The sequence below is a fragment of the Polypterus senegalus genome, chromosome 3, assembly GCF_016835505.1.
Source record: "Polypterus senegalus isolate Bchr_013 chromosome 3, ASM1683550v1, whole genome shotgun sequence".
In the NCBI taxonomy this organism is placed as follows: Eukaryota; Metazoa; Chordata; class Cladistia; order Polypteriformes; family Polypteridae; genus Polypterus; species Polypterus senegalus.
In genome coordinates, this window is record NC_053156.1 from 82,076,080 (window position 1) to 82,096,746 (window position 20,667).

The window sequence follows — 20,667 nt, forward strand, 5'->3', positions numbered from 1 at the left end:
CAAGAAAGTCTTCTATGAAGTTTCTCCTGTGCTATATGGAATTGAGGAGGTCAGAATATTTAATGCATGGTTGAAATCTTGGTTAAGGGTAGAGGGCACATGTTTATTTGACCAATGAAGTATCTTTTGTCATATATAAAACCTGTACCACCAAAAAAAGTTACATTAGGACTTAAAAGGGTGTATGGTGTGTAGGTTAGTCAAAGACTATTTGAAATACAGATATGGGGATGGAGGAGTTAGACTATAAGACAGACAGTTTTAGAGTTAATGAAATGTGTGAGAGTTAAGTACTAATAAATATTTTTAAAAAATGGAAAATCAAATTAAAATGTAATACTTTACTGTATTCAGTTTGAAGTTACTAGCTAGTAGACTTACACATGCTTCCTTTTGAATAATGTACAGCTGTCATTTAATACCTTTTTCTGTGTTATGAACCAAATATCTTCTTATATAATACTCTACCGTGGCTGTTCGTTTGTCTGTCCAGGATTTTAAATCACCTGTAGCTCGCAACCCGTTTCACCTATTGACTTGAACTTTGGTACACATATACTACGTGATGTCTACTATCCGCTTTCCGGGTGATGACTTTTATTACTCTTTTTATTTTTATTTTATTTTATTATAGAATCAATTCTTGGCAGCGCATAGCAGGGTGGCCCTGCGCCGCATGTGTATGGGCGCTGTTCTCATTCCCAGCCACCTTCACTAATCATTCTTGAGGCAGATTGAAGACTTAAGTGCCAGCTTAAGTGAAAAATTAAAGAAAACGTACTAAGTAATTGCAACACAAAAATGAACTTAATCAGTTCTAACGTGAAAAGATGGCGACGAAGGAAGAGAAGCAACAGGCCGCTAGGGTGGAGAAAAGAGCTGCTCAGGAAGCAGCAAGTGCATCAACCTCTGAGCAAACAAATGCTAAATAGAGAAAGAGTATGAAAACTAGGAATGCTCAAGTCAAGTGTATTCACTGCACATTATCACGCAGTACGCTGTTACTGGTACTTAAATATTGTAGTTAAGAAGACCAAGTCTGAGCCACTAGTACAAGTCATTCTCAAAGTTAATTCACCTAACTTGTCATGAGTGTGCAAGTGATTTCATCTTATATTAGGAGTTGTGTCATGGTTCTAAGAAGAGAAAGAGTTGAAAAAGCACAGAAAAAACTGAAAGGCCATTTCTTTTAGTGTATGCATTTAAACATGTGTATATACTGTTACTCCTGCTTCTGTAAAAATTGGCCCTTTTTTAACTGAATTCTTGTGCTTTCTTGTTCTGTTCATTAAAAGAGATTAATGGTTTTGTTTACATGTACACCAACAAAAGACCATAAAGAGAACAGTTAAATTTAAAATGTTGGGGTTGTTTGTGTGCAGAACCCAAATGAAAACCAGAAGAAGGAAAGTTACAAAAGAAAATGAGTTTTGAAACCAAAGAGGTGAACAATCAAAGCAAATACCTAGTAAATACACAGGGGTTAAAAATTATAAAACCTAAGCCCTTGGTTAGTTCACCTTTAGCCTCTTTACGTGTCAAGCCATTAGCAAAGACTTCCTCCCACGTCCAACCTTCCTGAATACTCACTGCACAGAACTTTGAAGGCTGGATCAGGAAACTAATCTGCGTAAGCCTATGCAGATATTTCCAGGTTACCCAGCTAGATAAACCTGATTAGCACCCCCCTAGTGGCACTGGGTTTCCCTGCACACTCCCTATACCGCAGAGTGTGATTGAGAAGAGTCAGACTGTCACTCTTCACCAGTACACTGTAGAGGCCTGGGGGACATTAGCAAGGATTACAAATCTGTTTTTGCCTGTCCCAGTAATTACTGAAGTGAAAATGTTTTAGTCCAGTATGTTTTGGTGACTGATGATATTATTAAACTAATTTTCTTAATTTAAATTATGTGTTTGAATTACAAATTATCTTTATAAGCCAGGGGAAGTCTGTTATCAATATTAAAGCAACATTTACTTATTAAAAATAAAATTTGAAATAGTTGCTGGATATTTGCACACAGATCCAGTGCACGTCTATTAGTGAACAATCAGTCTGAATTTAGAAGAAAAGCTTAAAGGAGCTGTAACCTGGTAATGCTGATCAAACAGAGATTAAGGCGTCTTGTAACACAAATATTTAAAACTTCAGCAAGATAATGGGGAAGAAGATGAATGCTTGTTAATGATCATTTTTCTCATGAATAGACATTTACATACATAAATTGCAATGTGGTTTAGTGTATAGTAGTTCTTTGAGAATTTTCAAACCTTAAGTATATTGAGCAGACATTAGATGAAAAGTAATCGAGGAGCTGACTCAAAGCATCTTATGTTCTTAACAAGATATTTTCATTTTGTAGTTGGGAGCACTGCTGCCTCGCAGTTAGGAGACCCGGGTTCGCTTCCTGGGTCCTCCCTGTGTGCCGTGTCTGCGTGGGTTTCCTCCCACAGTCCAAAGACATGCAGGTTAGGTGGATTGGAGATTCTAAATTGTCCCTAGTGTGTGCTTGGTGTGTGGGTCTGGGTGTGTGTGTGTGTCCTGCGGTGGGTTGGCGTCCTGCCCGGGATTGGTTCTTGCCTTGCGCCCTGTGTTGACTGGGATTGGCTCCAGCAGACCCCCGTGACACTGTGTTAGGATTCAAACGGGTTGGGAGATGGATGGATGGATAGTTTTTAAATGTTTGTTCCGGCTCAGTTCATACCTTATATGAGAAAGATCTTGCACAACCCCATTTTGTGGGGTACATTATTGCTAGTAGATTTCTGAATATTTAGTTTTCTGTTTATTATAAATTATGTTACTTTTACTGACATAATAGTTGTAAAATTAGTACCATTTTTTTATTGTACCAGTACATTGTAGAAGTAAGAACTGCTAAATAATTTTACATTATGGAAAAAGGCTCAGATTTGATGGCTGTTTTGATTTTAAAAAGTGCATCAGTGACAAAAGCTTGTACTGTCATATTATTTATTTTAAGCAACATTAAGCTGATTCCAGAAAAAAAGTTTGCCTGTAAAGTCTATTTAAATAGTCAGGTAGTATTTTTATAAATTCTGTAGTTTAGATTTAGTTTTAGGATTGTGAATATCTCTGCTGGAATGTTTATTTTTATTATAACCTAGTGGAAATACCAAGGAAATCTAAAATCTTGTTAGGAATGTGGATTTGTTTCTTCTCTTTCAGATTTAAAGAAGCAGTAAAGCTAACTTCATTCATAAATGACAATTTTTGTATTTTATTAACATAGGCATGTATTAATTTAAGTAAAAGACAGGAGCAGACAATTCAGCAAATGCAACTATATGATGGTCCCCACCACAATAATACAGGAGGGCAGCAAGAATAAACTCTCCCAATAACATTTTATACACAATTTTTTTCCCAGTCTAAGACTCACAGATCATTCCTTACTTAGTTTGTAACCATTTTTTTAATGTACTTTTTTTCGTACAAGGCATTTCTTAAATTTGTGTTGCATTATGTTTAATAGGGCTCTTCACAAATAACTTATTGTAGTCTGTACATGTTGTCCATTAACAGTATTTTTTCATGCTTTCCTCTTGTATTACTGCATAATTTAACTGAATGATCATTCCAATTAGTTTTTTCTAAAGTTACATTGTAGTTTATTTCTGAAAATGTAGAATCAGAAATCAGTGTTCTAAGCTTTGGATTAACATGGTTTAGATATTTATATTCTTCATAGTATTCTTAATTTATTTATTTTGTGAATATCGTTCAATGTTTTTTTCAGTCTAGTATCATGTATAAAAGAAGTACTTTCTTTCTGTAACCTATTCGGAATACTTGAGAGGAAGGGCATGGCTGACAGTGCTCATCAGATAAGAATTAACATACTTTCATTAATTATGGGAATAACTCTAGAAAGGTCAGGAAATTAACAGGAATTTCCTGTCACAATTAACATGGTTGCAGTTGTACATACAAGAAAATACATTTTAAACATTTTGTTTCTTAGCTTATATTTTTCCAAAATCGTGATATGCTGATAACTATGTCACTTTAGTATCGTTATTAATTTCTTAAACTTTTTTTTTTTCATTTTTTGTAATGCTTTACAAACTTTTAATGACATTAACAATTGAAAATATGAATATTTGAGATTCTATATGAAACTGTTTACATTTCCTGCGTGATATTTTAATCTGAATACTTAATGTAATATTTTATGATTAAAAAATGTTAGCATTCGTTATGTATTTTTGTTGGGATTTTTTTTTTTGCCTTATTTTTGTAACAAAAAAGTACAACTTTTAAAGGTGATCTCTGATTTTCTTTGTCTAAAAAGACTACTGATTCTAATTTATCTTGCTAATTTCAGAGTGCTATTTTGCCTACTGTTGACACATTTTGCAACGATTCATTCATCATAATTTATAAACAAACACACATGAAAACACTTATTGTGTCTTTCCAGCACAAATTACTCTTTAAAGTCCATATAGAGCAGAAAACTCTTTAATCCAAGAGGTCACTTGGTTACTTTTTTAATGTGTATAATATTATCACTTCTTTTGAATAATCTGTAAGGAGTCAATGATTACAGAAAATCGAACCAGGCTCCTGTAACCATTTTGTGAAAACAATGAAAACTATGACAAGAAATACTCCTCCTAAAAATATGTTTTTATGTGTTACTTAACCAATGTAGTTTGCTGGTGACTTAGAAAGATTTGTAATCTCATGTTTTCATGCAGAATGAAGAGGAATAAGTTTATCTATACTAATAAAAGGCAAAGCCCTCACTCACTCACACATTCACTCACTCACTCACTCATCACTAATTCTCCAACTTCCTGTGTAGGTAGAAGGCTGAAATTTGGCAGGCTCATTTCTTACAGCTTACTTACAAAAGTTGGACAGGTTTCATTTCGAAATTCCATGCCTAATGGTCATAACTGGAAGGTATTTTTCTCCATTAACTGTAATGGAGTAGAGCTGCAAAGACGTAGGGGGCGGAGTTTCGTGTGACATCATCACGCCTCCTACGTAATCACGTGAACTGACTGTCAACGCAGTGCATAGAAAACCAGGAAGACCTACAAAAAGCGCTTAAGAGAACATGCATTATATAATTGAGAAGGCAGCGAAACAATAAGAAGCGAGCGAGTGGCATATACTACCATATTCATGAGTGCTGCTACCTCGGAAAGAAAGCAAGGTGTAAACCTAAACTTTAAATTAAGTTCATAGACAGGCTACCGCTGGCGTTTCACATGCCCACAGGTAATGCGGGATACAAGTTTAATGAGAGGACGAGGATATAAACGAGTTTTGATCACTTTGTAACTAAGTTAAAATTGTAGGTGAAGGGGTGTGCTTATGCAAATTCCGAGACTGTGTTTGTGGGGATTGACAGTTAAAGGGTGGGGAGTCACGTCATCATCTCCCCTCCCATTTACCTCAAGTTAATACACACGCTGTCTCTAGAGTTTCAACACACTGAATCCTCCAGGCACTACTTACAAAAGGTCACATTGACAATCGTGTTACGCTATTTTTAAAATCTTTCCTTTTCTTAGCACAAGCACAGCTGAGAAGCTTCGATGCATGTGCTCCATAACGCGTTGAAAAATAATGCATTTAATCACACTTTGCATTACAAGCAAACGGGAGCTTTTGTCAATGCATGATTTCCTGGTACACCGATTACATTGATCAGCGCATCCCGATTCATTTTACCCTCGCACCACCTTAGTTTGAGAAGAAGTATGAAAAATATGAGGTTAACACAGAAAAACAGATCACCAATTCAAGCTTTATGAATAATCGATTCGCCATCAATAATTGTTTTGGTAAAGCCATCCTCCTTCCATTTTATAATTTTTCCGCCACTAGCCATGATTAAATGAACGGTAAAAAGTAAGAGCGGCGAGGTGACTTATTTAGGCAGGAATATATATGATAGCAACACTCATGACAATGTCAATCATGTTACGTTATTATTAAAATGTTTCCTTTTCTTTTTCATTACTTCTTTAACACACTACTTCTCCGCTGCAAGGCGCGGGTATTTTGCTATATATATAATATATGAATTACCTCCAAAGAGCGCTGAGACTTTTGATATCATGAACGTGTGTACAAAGGGGTCTCCTGCCCAGCAAAAGTCGAGCAGCCAGCGCGTGCATAGCTGTGCCGGCCTTTGAGACGCTGACTGCGCTTCTGCCTTAAGTCAAAGTGAGCACTTTTAATTTTTCATCCTCCCCCTGAGCTATAGCCCAGACAAGTGCAAACACGGGACCCCTTTTCTACACCACGGCAAAATAATATTAAGGCGATTCACACTTTCTTTTGCACGATACGATTATCAGGTCCTCAGCTCGGATTATGAACACACGCATACGAGTGGAGGACTCACAGTGCCATCACAGCCGATTAATGGCGGGGCGTCTCACCAGTCTACACAAGACCCACGCGACTGTCGCCAAAAGGCGATCATAACGTCAACGAACACATCTCTCTATACTATATAAAAGAAAAAGGCAACTTTCCTTTCTTTACACCCTTTTTCCTTTTATCCCAAACCAAAGCCTTTCTCTCTTAACACGGCAGAGGACACAAAAATAATTTTCTTTAATTGCCGGTAAGGCACATTACCAGAGGCACAAATTTGAACGTTCACATAGAAAATGTAATTTCTATACCACAGCCGTCGTGTAGCGCCTTTCAAAAGGGATCTACTACCGAGAGATGATCCATATACATTTTAGCTGCTGTTAGTTACTTACCTGTTTTGTTACACAGTCTTTAAAATGTAGTTTACCATAACCACTCCAGTAGTGCTCAATGTACCTGTACTTCTTAAAACGTTAATGTTTTACTGTTTAATAACTTATAGACTATATTTCATTATTTTTCCCTTGCACTCAGTGACCAAAGCTATACACACACATATATACACATACATATACTTGTGTGTATGTTTGTATGTGTATATATATGTATGTATGTGTGTATATATATATATATATATATATACACACACACACCCCTATCTAGATTATATATATATATATATATATATATATATATATATATACACACACACACACACACACACACACACACATACATACATACATACATACATACACACATATATATAATTTGTGTGTGTAGATATGTATATAGATATGTAGATATGAAGATATGTATGTGTATATATATATATATATATGTATATTATATATATATATATGTGTGTGTGTGTGTGTGTGTATATATATATGACAGCAGCAATACAAGCTGTGAGAAAACAGTAAAAAGGAGGCGTGTCAGACGTCGTGGTACATTTTCTGATGCAGCCACCGAAAACAAATTTGTGACGCTGCCACCAAATACACAGAACAATTACTTTGACAATCATGTTACATTATTTTTAAAATGTTTCCTTTTCTTTTTCATAACTTATTTAACACATGACATCGCTGCGAAGCGCGGGTATTTTGCTATATATATATATATCACAGCGACACTCATAACAGTGACAAAACAATTACATTGACAATCATGTTACGTTATTTTCAAAATGTTTCCTTTTCTTTCTCTTTCTTTCTTTAACACACTACTTCTCCGCTGCCAAGCGCGGGTATTTTGCTATATATATATATAAATAGATATATAGATAGATAGATATGAGAACAACACTCATATCAATGACAAAACAATTACATTAACAATCATGTTACGTTATTTTTAAAATTTTTCCTTTTCTTTTTCGTACCTTCTTTAAAACACTACTTCTCCGCTGCGAAGCGCGGGTATTCTGCTAGTCTATACTAATAAAAGGCAAAGCCCTCACTGACTCACTCACTCACTCACTGACTGACTCATCACTAATTCTCCAACTTCCCGTGTAGGTAGAAGGCTGAAATTTGGCAGGCTCATTCCTTACAGCTTACTTACAAAAGTTGGGCATTTCATTTCGAAATTCTACGCGTAGTGGTCATAACTGGAACCTATTTTTTCATTCATATACTATAATAGACTTCTGCTCGAGGTGGAGTTACGCCTCCCACGTAATTTAGTGCCTGCCCATATAAGGCCATCCGTCAGCGGCAATCCAATAGAAACACTGCCGCTAAATATTCACGGGTGAAGGACTGTGCTTATGCAGACGAAGATGAGATGGTCAGGGTGGTGTTTGACACAAACTCAGCGAAACTGCGAGAGAAACTTTTAAGTGCCGGGTCTTAGCTAACATTAAATACAGCCGTGGACATCGCACGAGATAGCACCAGCACAGCTGGGAACCTTCGATGCATGTACACCGAGCGGCTCACGTGAACTGACGCAGTGCACAGACAAAAAGCATCAGTTCCAGAAAGTGCTGAACAAAAACCAAATTACACAATTGAGAAGGTAGCAAAAAAATATGAAGAGTGTGACACATACAAACATATTCATAAGTGCAGCTACTGCGGAAACAAAGCACACGGTGGAAAAAGTCAATATCCCACTAAAGGAAGACAGTGTAAAAAATAAACCCGTGCATGCAGTGTGCCACGTCTCAGACAAAGAGGAAGACGAGCTGTTTATTGATGCAGTAAGAAACTAATCGATGAATGAAACCTGTTATCTTTACAACAATTCACAAACACGTAATGTAACTTGAACACAACACATCCTACATATACGAACCTGATTGAAAGAAATAATGATAATCAAATCCTTGATGACAGCAACACTCATAACACTCTCAAAACAATTACTGTATATTGACAATCATGTTACGTTATTTTTCTTTAACACACTACTCCGATCTACATACTCTGAAGGCGCAGTGGATATGGCTTCGCCTCTAGCGCCGACGTCCAAGGTTTGATTCCGGAAAGGGGGTGCACTGAGTATGTACGCCTGATGAACCCAAAATTATGGCGAAACACGTGTTGCGTACTCTTTGCATTATTTCACATAAAACTATTTCAATATATATATATATATATATATACATACATATATATATATAGACACACATACATATATATCATCGCTTCCCGATTCATTTTACCCTCGCATCCCCTTGGTTTGAGACGTATGAAAAAATATGCGGTTAACGCAGAAAGACAGATCACCAATTGAAGCTTTATGAATAATGGATACTTTATTCTCCATCAATGATTGTTTTGGTAAAGCCACACTCGGTGTAATCATTAGATTAACGGTAAAAAGTAGGCGGGGGAGGGTGACTTATTGAGGCACGCAGGCGAAACCACAATAGCACGCGGGCTCGATGTAGTGCGCGTCAACTCGATCTGAATTGCGCGATCACATTCGAAAAATAAATATCTTTTGAAGTTCTATTTAGTCGACACAAATATCTTTGGTTGGAATGTAAGGCGAATTTACTCTTTACATTTCTATAGTGAAGAAAAATGTAAGCAATGATGCCTACATTTAACTTACATTCCTACCAAAGATATTTCTGTCGACTAAATAAAAATTCCTTCTATTTAAAATTTAAATAGAACTTTAACAGATATGATAGTTCATAAAATCCACACAAACTTGCACGTAAAAGCGGGAGTCATCCGTTTTAACAAGCAGCGTATTGCACTGATACAAAATAGTCTGCCCATTTAATTATTTAGGAATGGATAAATAAATTAAGATTTTGTACAAATAATGTTTTTCATTTTTCTTCCTTGATGGATTCTGGCACCCCCAGCAACAGTTGCTCGCACCCCAAAGAGTGTGTGTGTGTGTATATATATATATATATATATATATATATATATATATATATATATATATATATATATATATATATATATATATATATGACAGCAACATTCATCACTCACAACAGTGACAAAACAATTACATTGACAATCATGTTACGTTATTTTCAAAATGTTTCCTTTTCTTTTTCGTTACTACTTTAATACACTACTTCTCCGCTGCCGGGTATTTTGCTAGTGATACAATATAATAGAAGCCAGTAGTTACAAATGGTGTATAATGTTCAGTGATGGTGGGCCTTAAATTCACATTCTTATGAGGCTTTAGTTTCCTGTTAACATTTTATTCACAATCTTCACTCTGTGTAAGGTGACATTCCGGTGGTCATGTGTGACTTCAGTGCAACCACTGGTATTAACAGGGCTGGCTATGAGGATTGTGTTGGTCCCCATGGATTTGGTGACCGTGGTGAAATTGGCTCCATGTTCCTTGACTTTGAAAAAGGTCAGGGGCTATGGATCTCTGGATCCTGGTTCCAGCACCCTGAGCTGCATTGTTGGACTTGGTACTGCAATGCTGGTGGTGCAGTGAAGGAGATCAATCACATCCTCGTGGGCAGACACTGTAGGGTCTTACAAAACTCCTGGGTCTACAGAAGTGCCCAGTTTATGAATTCTGACCACAGACTTGTTGTTGCGACTCTGAAGATCCAGCTTAGGTCTTGTAGGCTACCACCTACTAGGAAAATGAGGCTTGACCTGGCCAGACTCCAAGATTAGGCTGTTTCTGACGAGTTTGCATGCAGTTTTTGTGAGGAACTTGGGTGTAACTGACAATCCTAAAGTGATGTGGGAGATCTTCTGTGACAAGACCCTGAAGGTTGCTGAGGGTTGTGTTGGTGTTGCCAGTGTTTCATTTCGTGGGGCACTCTGGATATCATTAAGAGGAGTTGCAACACACAACTTGATGGCAACTCCAGTTTGTAATGGGAACTGAGAAGTATGGGTGCGAGGGCAACCAAGGTCAGATAAGGAGACAATTGTTAGGTGAATCTGTGAACAAGTGATACACCATTCATGGTCTAGTGACCCACGTCCTGCTTACAGAAGAATCGACGCATTACGCACATCCAAATCTATTCTTTAGAGAGTCGCAGTCAGGGTGGCTGATGGAATGGTCTTTACGGATGACACTGTGTTGTGACCCACTGGGCTGGCTACATTGAACAGCTGTTTAAAGCTGATTCTCCAGCTAAGACACTGGATATCTCTTGGTCCACGGTTGTTGAGGCTGATCCTCCAATCATTTGTGAACCACCCAGTTTCACTGAGATTGCACAGGTGGTGAACCAGCTGAGAGTAGGGAAGGCTGAAGGGATCTGTGGTATTTGGAGTGAACTTCTCCAGACTGGTGGTAAGGAAGTGCTCCAGGCAATGCAAACAATCTTTGCTTCTATTTGGGAGACGGCCATCATCCCAACTGATTGAAAAATGGGATTTATCCTCCCAATTTTGAAAAAGAAGGGCGATTGCCTGTATTGTAGCAACCACAGGGGGATAACACTGCTCTCAGTGCCGGGTCTTGCTAGGATCATCCCTTAATAGGATCTGTGATCACTTTCTCACCTACCAGCAACTGGAGCAGAGATCTGCACAGTTTCTTTGCAGCCTTTGTCGATTGTCATAAAGCGTTCAACTCAGTTGATTGAACTGCTCTGTGCGACATCCTGACACTTTGCGGGACCCCTTCAAGGTTGCTGGATATCATGGCCGGCCTGTACACTTGAACTGTGAGTGCTGTGCAGAATGTAGGCAGAACCTCTGCGTTTTTCTCAGATGATTTTCGGGGTCGTCAGCGGTGTGTTCTTGCTCCTACTCTGTTCAGTGCTTGCCTGGACCGGGTGTTGAGGAAGGTCATGAGGTCCAGCGGCTGTGGGGCATCTGTTGTTGATTTACTGATCTTGACTTTGCCGACAATGCTGTGATCTATGTGGAGTCAATGAAGGTTCTGATCAGGGCTCTCAAGAGACTGAGCGAGGAGTCTGAGTGTCTGGGCTCACAAGTGTCCTGGATAAAAACCAAGATCCATGCCTTTAATGACCTTAGGCACAGCCATCAACAGTGTGTCTGTCTGCGGAGAGAGAGTTGACCTTGTCGAGAGGATTACTTACCTTGGCAGTGACATTCATGTCTCCTGTGACTCTTACCATGAAGTCAGTTGACGGACTAGGAGAGTATGAGGTGTTATGAGGTCTCTGGAAAGGAGTGTGTGTGGCAATCCCGATATCTTTGCAAGAGGACGAAGGTCCAAGTCTTTAGAGTCCTGGTGCTTTCTGTTTTCCTATATGGTTGTGAGACATGGATGCTATCCAGTGACCTGAGATAAAGATTGCACTCCTTCATTACTGTGTCTCTTTGGAGAATCCTTTGGTACCGCTAGGCACATTACCTGCATTGTGAGTAAGCGTCAGTTACGGCACTACGGCCATGTGCCGCAATTCCCTGTGGGTGATCCAACTCGCAGGATCCTCAGGACCCAGGTGGCTGGACCAGGCTGGAGAGGCACCCACGTAACACCTGGCTGCAGCAGACAGAGGGTAATTTCCAGAGGGACTGGTCCGTGTTTCTGCCTGGGGGTTGCCAACCAGAATCCCAAGCTGTTTCATTACGTGGTGGGTGTGGCCAGTACCAGTGCATGCTCTCGGACCTGACCTGATAAGTATTTGACATTTTTTCTCTCAAATCTGCATTAAAATACAAGATATAAATATTTCCTTGGCCTGCCGCTACAAACTCAATGGGGTAAGTAACATTACTGGTGATTTATGCCTTTAACCTGCTAATTTTAAGTCCCAAAATCTTGAACCAAGATCTAACGACATAGAAAAGTGGTAGTAACCATAGTCAAAAACTGCTGCCATTTATCATTTCACAAACTAGAAAAAGTTTGTCAATTGCAAATCTTTTTAATATCTGTTGTGTGTTTTGAGTTTTGCCTCCCTGTTATTAAAGTTCATAGATTCTTTAACATCTGTATGCAGAAAATTATTTTAACCAAATAGGCCCTTGATTGGTTCAAATACTATTGTCATTTCAAGCCTAGAGCCTTAGATTAAACAAACAATATAAACTCAGGCATACAATATAATAATTTTTTCTCTCGAGTTTGACTGTCTCTTTATTTGTTTCTGTAACAGTGCAGAGATCCAGGGAATTCATAATGGAAGCAAAGAACAAAAATCTCTTTGTACGCAGATGATGTCATGCACAGTGTGTCTTCAGCCCAGACTCTTTCTTTTAATATTTGTTGTAGATAGTAAATGATTATTAAACATTGCTTAAACCCTAAACATCAAGGTGAAAGGTATTTTATTTCCAGTGAATTTTCTAGTTTGTCTGGCTTAGGTTTTCATAATTTGCTTTCAGTGAGATTTCCTTAGCAGATTCTAGTGCAAGTTATTTACTGTATTCACCCTTTCTGTAAAACAAGTCACATATTTAATAGATTAATTTGTGCTATTCATAAACAGTTTTTGTTTAAATCTGGTACATCTAAACTTAAAAATTAATTAGTATCAGTACATAATAGCCCCATTGTTCCTTATTTAAAGATGCTACTTTTGCTGTAAGTTTTGTTGACACATTAGAACATTAAAAAAATCTAGATGAGAACACACCATTCAGCCCAACAAGGCTTGCCATTCCTATTTACTTAATTCTTCTAAAATAACATCAAGCGTAGTTTTGAAAGTCCCTAAAGCCCTTCTGCCTACTACACTACTTGGTAACTTGTTCCATGTATCTATGGACTCCAGATGAGATCTCCCAAGTGCATTATAAAAGAACATAGCCTCCTTGGATTTGTACTTTACATGATGTGCTATATAAACTAACACATTTTATTAGCCTTAATGGCTTCTGAACACTGTGTATTTAACCCTAATTTTTCTTCTACCTACATGTGATACTTTACATTTACTTACATTAAATTTCATCTGCCAAAAATCTGCTCAAGCCTATATGCTGTCCAAGTCACTCTGTAATGATTCAATAGATTCTACATTAAGATTCTGCCAATCAACTTATCTTGGTATATACAGTATTAGCCAGTTCTGATAAGGTACCTTGCACCATAATCTGTGCTTCCTGTGTTCATGCTAATTTTGCATCCATCTACAAACAACACCCTGCATTCCCACTTCTTTTAGTTAGGGTTTGACACTTCTCATGTGTCACCTTATCAAATGCTTTCTGAAAGTCAAGATTAATAATATCATATACTCAACTATGATCATATCCTTTTGTTGCTTCCTCATAGAATTTCAGCATGTTGATAAAATATGGCCTCCCTCTTCTGAATCCATGCTGACTGTTGAGTACAACTCCTGTTCTTGCCATGTGTTGCTCAATCTTATCTTTAATAACTCCTTACATTAATTTACCTGTAATGCACCTTAAGCTTACTGACATGTAGTTGCTTGAATCTGCCAGGTCACTCTTTTTATATAACAGGATATTTGCCATTTTCCAGTCCTTTGGCATTTCCCCAATGCATAGTTCTTCCTAAAAATATGCGTGAAGGGTTTATATATGTACTTGCTAACCTCCTTAAGAACTCGAGGGTAAAAATTATCTGGTCCTGGTGATTTGTTTGATTTTGGTGTATTTTATCTACGCAGCGCTTCTCCCTCTACAATCTCCAAATCACTTAGTACCTCCTTGATATTCCTTTTTACCACTGGGAGGTTATCACATACGAAGACCTCAGAAAAATAAGAGTTTAGAGCATCTGCTATTTCACTGTCTGTATTTTTTAAATTCTCCTTTACTATTCTTATTTCATGTATTTTTTTAATTCTCCTTTACTATTCCTAGTGAACTTCACCTCCCTCTTGACTGTTCTTTTACTACTAAAATACTGAAAGAATCTCTTTGGGTCATCTTTAGCCTTATCTGCCTTTGTAACTCAAAGGCTACATTCACACTGCTTCTAGACTTACTCAATTTAGACTTTTAGCTCATATTTGATTTCTTTGTTTGACAGTTCAAATTGTTATTTTTTATATTTCCCAGTCTCATATGAGTATAAACATATATCCATCCTGAATGTGGCCCACATGCTCAAAATTAATAAAAGCTAATACATCACACAAATGCAACCTAACACATCTATGAATACCAGCAGCATGCTTGCTGCCTCCCTACATCATATGGTTTTCACTGCAGGATCTGTGAATTTGTCAGCTTGTGATGGCAGGCGAAACAAAAAATCATAGCTATTGCTTTCCATTCATTTATCACTCTTGTATTTGTATGCAGTAACCTATAAACACAAAGAAGAACTGATTCTGGTGAGAGCAAGGTGTGTGTATGGATTGGGTGCATAACAGTGGTTTGATTTCAGTAATGTAAACCGTCAGATTTTCAAAACATACGAATAAGGTCACATGAGCAGTGAAGTAAAATAGTGTACATTTCTAGATAAAAATAAACATTCAAATGCAGGGTACATTCCAGTCATATGTCTGCATTAAAATTAGTACCACATATGAAAGTAGTCTAAATCCAATCTGAAAATTTTGGGTTACATTAGGTTTTTTGCTGCTAATGGTAAATCCTCCTTAGACTCTGTAAAAGTATACAAAATGGAAAATTTCACATTCATAGGCTTTGAAGCGAGAGTACCACAATTTTTTATTAAACATTTACTTTTACTAATTTCCAATTACTGTATACAGTAGGTAGTAGGCTCCCTCAGCATATATGGATTTGTAAAATCAATATAAAATTTGTTACAGAATAAAGTATGTGAACGTACCCTGTTTTGTTTTTTAACAAAGACGGCAAGTATTTTGCAGATATCTCTTGTCTTTATTGTCAGCAGGGTTTTGTAGTGCGGTCATACAACAGACAAGAATTCAGGTACTACATCTGTACAAATATCAGTCTATGTGGGATTACCCCCAACCTATGGGAGCGGAAACCAGGCACTAGTTTTGTGGGAGAAAGAGGATTTAACTAATAATAGGATTCATTTATAACAAATGGTTTTAATTTTTAATTGATTTTTCATTTATGAAGCATCACAGAACAATAGCCTTTGATATTCTCTTTTGCCATAGAACACAATTTTGAATAAAAGCAATGCTAAGTAATACATTATAAGCTAGAGTGTCTTGGTTTCTACATAGACAAGCAAATTCAAAAAGTTTTTAATAGCAGTAACAGTTAAACATTATAAATCAGTACTCAGCCAAATTTGTATTTTTTTAATTAGTTCTTGTTTATTTTAGCTGTCTTTGTGAGTGACGTCATCTTTCATCTTTTTTTAAGTGTAGTTCCCTGGTGTTATGGTGGTGTTTCTGCAGTGGATTGAAAAATTTTTCAGAACCCTTCACTTTCTGTACACTGTTATTGAATTGTAGATTTATTTTTGAATGGATACATTTGCTGTTTTGTCTATCATTCTGCACTCAGTAGCCCATAATGAGGAAGTACATGTTTTCAGAAATGTTTGAAAGCTTATTATAAATCAAAAACTGAAGTCAATTATTTATATATTGTATGTAATCATACCCCTTAATTCAGAAATAAAACCTAACATCAGCTTGACCAAAGGCCTAGAATTAATGTTGTATATATGTATAATTAAAATGCATGTTTTGTCATTTGCAATATTAAAATACAAGTCATTATAAGAATCCTAAAGGAAAACTGAAAGACACAGTATTATTTGCACCTATTACCTATCCTTATAAATAAATAAGTAAAAAAAATAAATAAATAAACGAGCACTTGTACCTTCACATGTTTAAAAAAACAAAACAAAAAGGCATAAGAAAGCAAAACAGAAACAGCTCATATACATTCTCATATTTCTTGTTTTTTCAGCTCTCTCTCTTTCTCGTTCTATGTTGACTTAGTGTCAGCCTTGAAATGGGGCAGTAGTGCATGAACCTTTCTTGCTGGGGAATATGCCAGCTAACATCAGTTGTTACCGATTCCTATGCCCGTGACTCATTTTTGGCTTCTTTCCAAAAGAACTCAGTTTCCACTGTCAACCACTCCTGCTTCTTCCAGCAGCTCTTGTTTCCTGCCTCTCTCATGCTAAGAATCCTTGCATCTGTCTCCTTTCAGAACTCCCAAGGAATTAAACAGTGATTCCAGTGCTCTTTTCCTACCTACTTTGTATGCATTTCCCCTTGTCCCACTGTTAACCAGTGACAAAGAGTCGTTAGAAATTTGACCCAGAGGATGAATGGTCCTTTTATATTCCTTTGTCTGCTAGATATTTTATACATTTATCAGTTATAATAATTAAAAGTTTAGTGACCTCTGCTTGCCAGGTTTCTGGTGTTCAATCAAATTATTGTCATTGTGTGACACAGCAAAATTTCTTTTATTAGAACCCCAAATGTGCATTTAAAGAATAGAAGTAACAATTAAAAAACAGAATTCAAGTAAAAAAAAAAAAAAGTAGAATATAGAATAGTTTGGCAGATGGGAAAAAGCTATTTTTAGTCTGTTTTTGCATATGTGGATTGATCTAGATTATTTACCTGATGGGAGGATATCAAACACAGAATTTTCAAGATGAGTGTTATCCTAGATAATGTTTTTGACCTTCACACACGGTGAGTCTTATGCAAGAGTTCAAGTGATGGCAGTTCAGTGCCAGTGATGGCTTCTGCTGTTTTATGAGCCTCTGCAGGGCTTCTTTAGCAACCTTGGTGCAGCTGTTCTACCAGACCGTCATGAAGTTATGAAGATGCTCTCTTTAGTGCATCTGTAGAAATTGACCCGCAGCTCCTGGGGGAGGTTTGCTCTCCTTAGCTTCCTCAGAAAATAGAGATGACGTTGTGCATTGCCTGTTACAACCAAGGTGTTGTCAGCACAGGACAGGTCCTCTGAGATGGTGATTTCTAGAAACTTAAAGCTGGAAACTCCCTCCACAGCCTCTGCATTGATTGTTATTGGACTGTGATTTGTCTTTTTAGTGATCCTAAAGTCAAGAATAACTTTTGGTCTTTTTCGTATTTAAGACCAGGTTTTTGATGTCACACCATGATGTCAGGTTCTGAACCTCTTCACTATATGCAGCTTCATTGTTGTCTGATACAAGCCCAATGACAGTTGTATCATCCGCAAATTTAACAATAATATTTGATTCATGAATGGGTTAACAATCATGGGATAAGAGTGCATAGAGGAGGGGAATTAGTGCACAGCCTTGTGACACACCGGTGCTCAGGGTAATGGTGGAGGATGTGTGTTTGTCTAGCCTGACAGAATGGGGAAGGTTGGTGAGAAAAATCAGTAACCAATTGCATATGGAGGAGCAAGCCCTAGTGCATAGGGTTTTTTGATCATCTAGCTAGGTACAATGGTGTTAAATGCTGAGCTGTAGTCAACAAAGAGCATCCTAACTTAGGTTTTCGGCTTTTTCAGGTGTGAGAAGGCTGTATACAGAACCAGACAGATGGCGTCCTCAATCGATTTGTTTGTCTGTTAGACAAATTGGTGTTAGTCGAGATCATATGGGATGGAGGTTTTGATGTGGGCGATTACTAGTTGTTCAAAGCACTTTGCAATAGCAGGGGAGAGAGTGACTGGTCGATAGTCGTTAAGACAAGTTATCCTAGGTTTTTTTGGAACAGGCACACAATGGTAAAGGATTTTAGGCACGTGGTGACTTAACATGAGGAGAGAGAGAGGTTGAATATGTGTGTAAATGCCTCTGCTAGATGGTCAACACAGGCCTGGAGCACATGTTCTTGTACATTATCTGAACCTGCTCCTTCCTTATGTTGATGTTGTTGAGTGCCTACCACACCTCATTATATGTGTAGGACCAAAGGCTGTGAGTCTCCCATCAGCTCCAAGCTAATTGGAGGCTGGTTGTTTTCCATGTCAAACTGTGCAAAGAAACTATTAAGTTTCACTGCTAGGTTGACATTATTATTGGCCAGCGTGTACAGTATGTCGTTATTCTTTTTGTAATCTATGGTTAATGGATGCCTTGCCTCATCCACTGTGAGTTTGAGTTAGTGTCAATCTCAGTCTCAGTTAGTGTCTCAATCCTTTGTTTCTACTTAAGTTTTCCAGATTTGATGCCCTTCTTGAGATTAGCTCTAGCAGCTCTATAGGCTGAGGTGTCTTTGTCCCAGTTGTTTGACTTCACTATTCATCCATGGTTTCTCATTTGGGTAACCCTTAAACCATTTGCTGACAGTGATATTGTCCACACAGTCTACAAAGCCGAACAATTAATATATGACAGCACAGATGATGTATACTGTATGTCTCTAGGTCTGTCTGATGAAAAAGTATATTCCAGTCTGTGTGTTCAAAGCAGTCCTGGAGTTGGGAGATGGCAACTTCAAGCCAAACTTTAACAGTACTGCCAACTGGATTATTACTGTTGCTAAGAGCTTTGTGCGCTAGAACAAGAAGCAAAGAGAGATAATCAGACTGACCAAGCTGGGGGAAGGAATGATCATATAGGCATATATGCTGATAAAATCTGGGGAATACATCCTTAAAATGATAAAAACTGCATCAGGGTGCAAGTTCTGCTTTTTGCTGATAATGTAAAACAGTTGCTCAAGTGCTGACTTAACATAAGCCTGAGGTGGTATGTATACTGCCTTTAACGATAACAGCTATATGTTCCCTGGGCAATTAAAAAAGTTAACAACTTAACATTAGATATTCCACGTCCAGAGAACATAACTTTGATTGTGGCTATATTAATGCACCAGGCATTATTAATATAGACACACAGTCCACCACCTCTTTACTTACCGATATTGGGGATTCGATTGGCTCAGTAGAACGTGCATCCTGCAAACTCAACTGTTGTGTCCAGTATGTTGAGATCCAACCATGTCTCCAAAAAAGTCAAAAGGGAACAGTCCAATGTAGTTTTATCTGTGGAAATATCCAGTCAGAACACATCAATTTTATTGGCGAATGATCTAGTATTCGCATGGAGATCGTTAGGGAGACGTTTTTATGGGGACCAGCTCTTCGCCTAGCTAGTAATCCCACTCGCTTACCTCTCGTTTGCTTCCTTTTCCTGCACCATCTGTGTCGCCGCCTTCCAAGGGTAAGAGTCAACGTAAGTCCCAGTGATTTGAGAATCTCCTGCGGTATTGCTTCCATGTTACAATAATCATCTGTGTTGTTTGAGTCGATCTGTAAAAGCTTTTGGCAACTGTAGTGGATGCTCACTTTCGTTTGTAAAATGATGACATTAAGTATTAAGAGTGTTATTAGCAGAAAAGAGCATCTGTTCAGAAAGCATGAAGTCACATCGTCTGTGCACAATGCCATTTTTCTGGGAAACCATCTGCATGAAACTTTATTTAGGTTGGAAGTTTAATTTCAATATCTGCATGTGACCTCTTCAGTACAGTGAGAGTCTTACTCCAGCTACTAAGGTATTTTTAGCTATATTTTTTCTCTTATCTAAAAGTAACCAGTCAGGTTTCAAGAAATTGCATTTTGACTTGCACCTCTGAACCAGAAGAAGGCATTTAGTTCTTTAGGAATATTAGATACAAGCAGGCAGGTGTTAAAACACATGTAATCAAAACAACTTGGTGCCAAAATGGTAGCATCTCTCGCCTTCAAAAGACACTCCCTCCTATGTACTTCAGGTAACTGTAAACATTACCTTGCTATTTGAATCACGCCTCCCTCTTTGTGGCCAGTTAATACTTTGAATATTCTAAAGCAAATATTTTTTGACTCATTTAATGGGAAATCTCCAAATGCTTCTATTTTACTAGTACATGTAGCACCTAAAGAAAGTATATTATCTTAATATTTTATTCTTAACATACTCTATGTATGTATACATCCTGATGAAACAATTGGGCTCAGTCTTTACAGTTTTGATGTACATATTATTAAGTTCTTCATTTAAAAAATGTAAATATATTTTCATAT

General features: G+C 37.5%; 1 protein-coding gene across 6 annotated transcripts in view; it reads left to right on the top strand.

Moving 5' to 3' along the window:
• utrn (utrophin) overlaps window positions 1–20,667 on the top strand; it is a 513,264-nt gene that overhangs the window by 389,027 nt on the left and 103,570 nt on the right. The window lies entirely within an intron of this gene.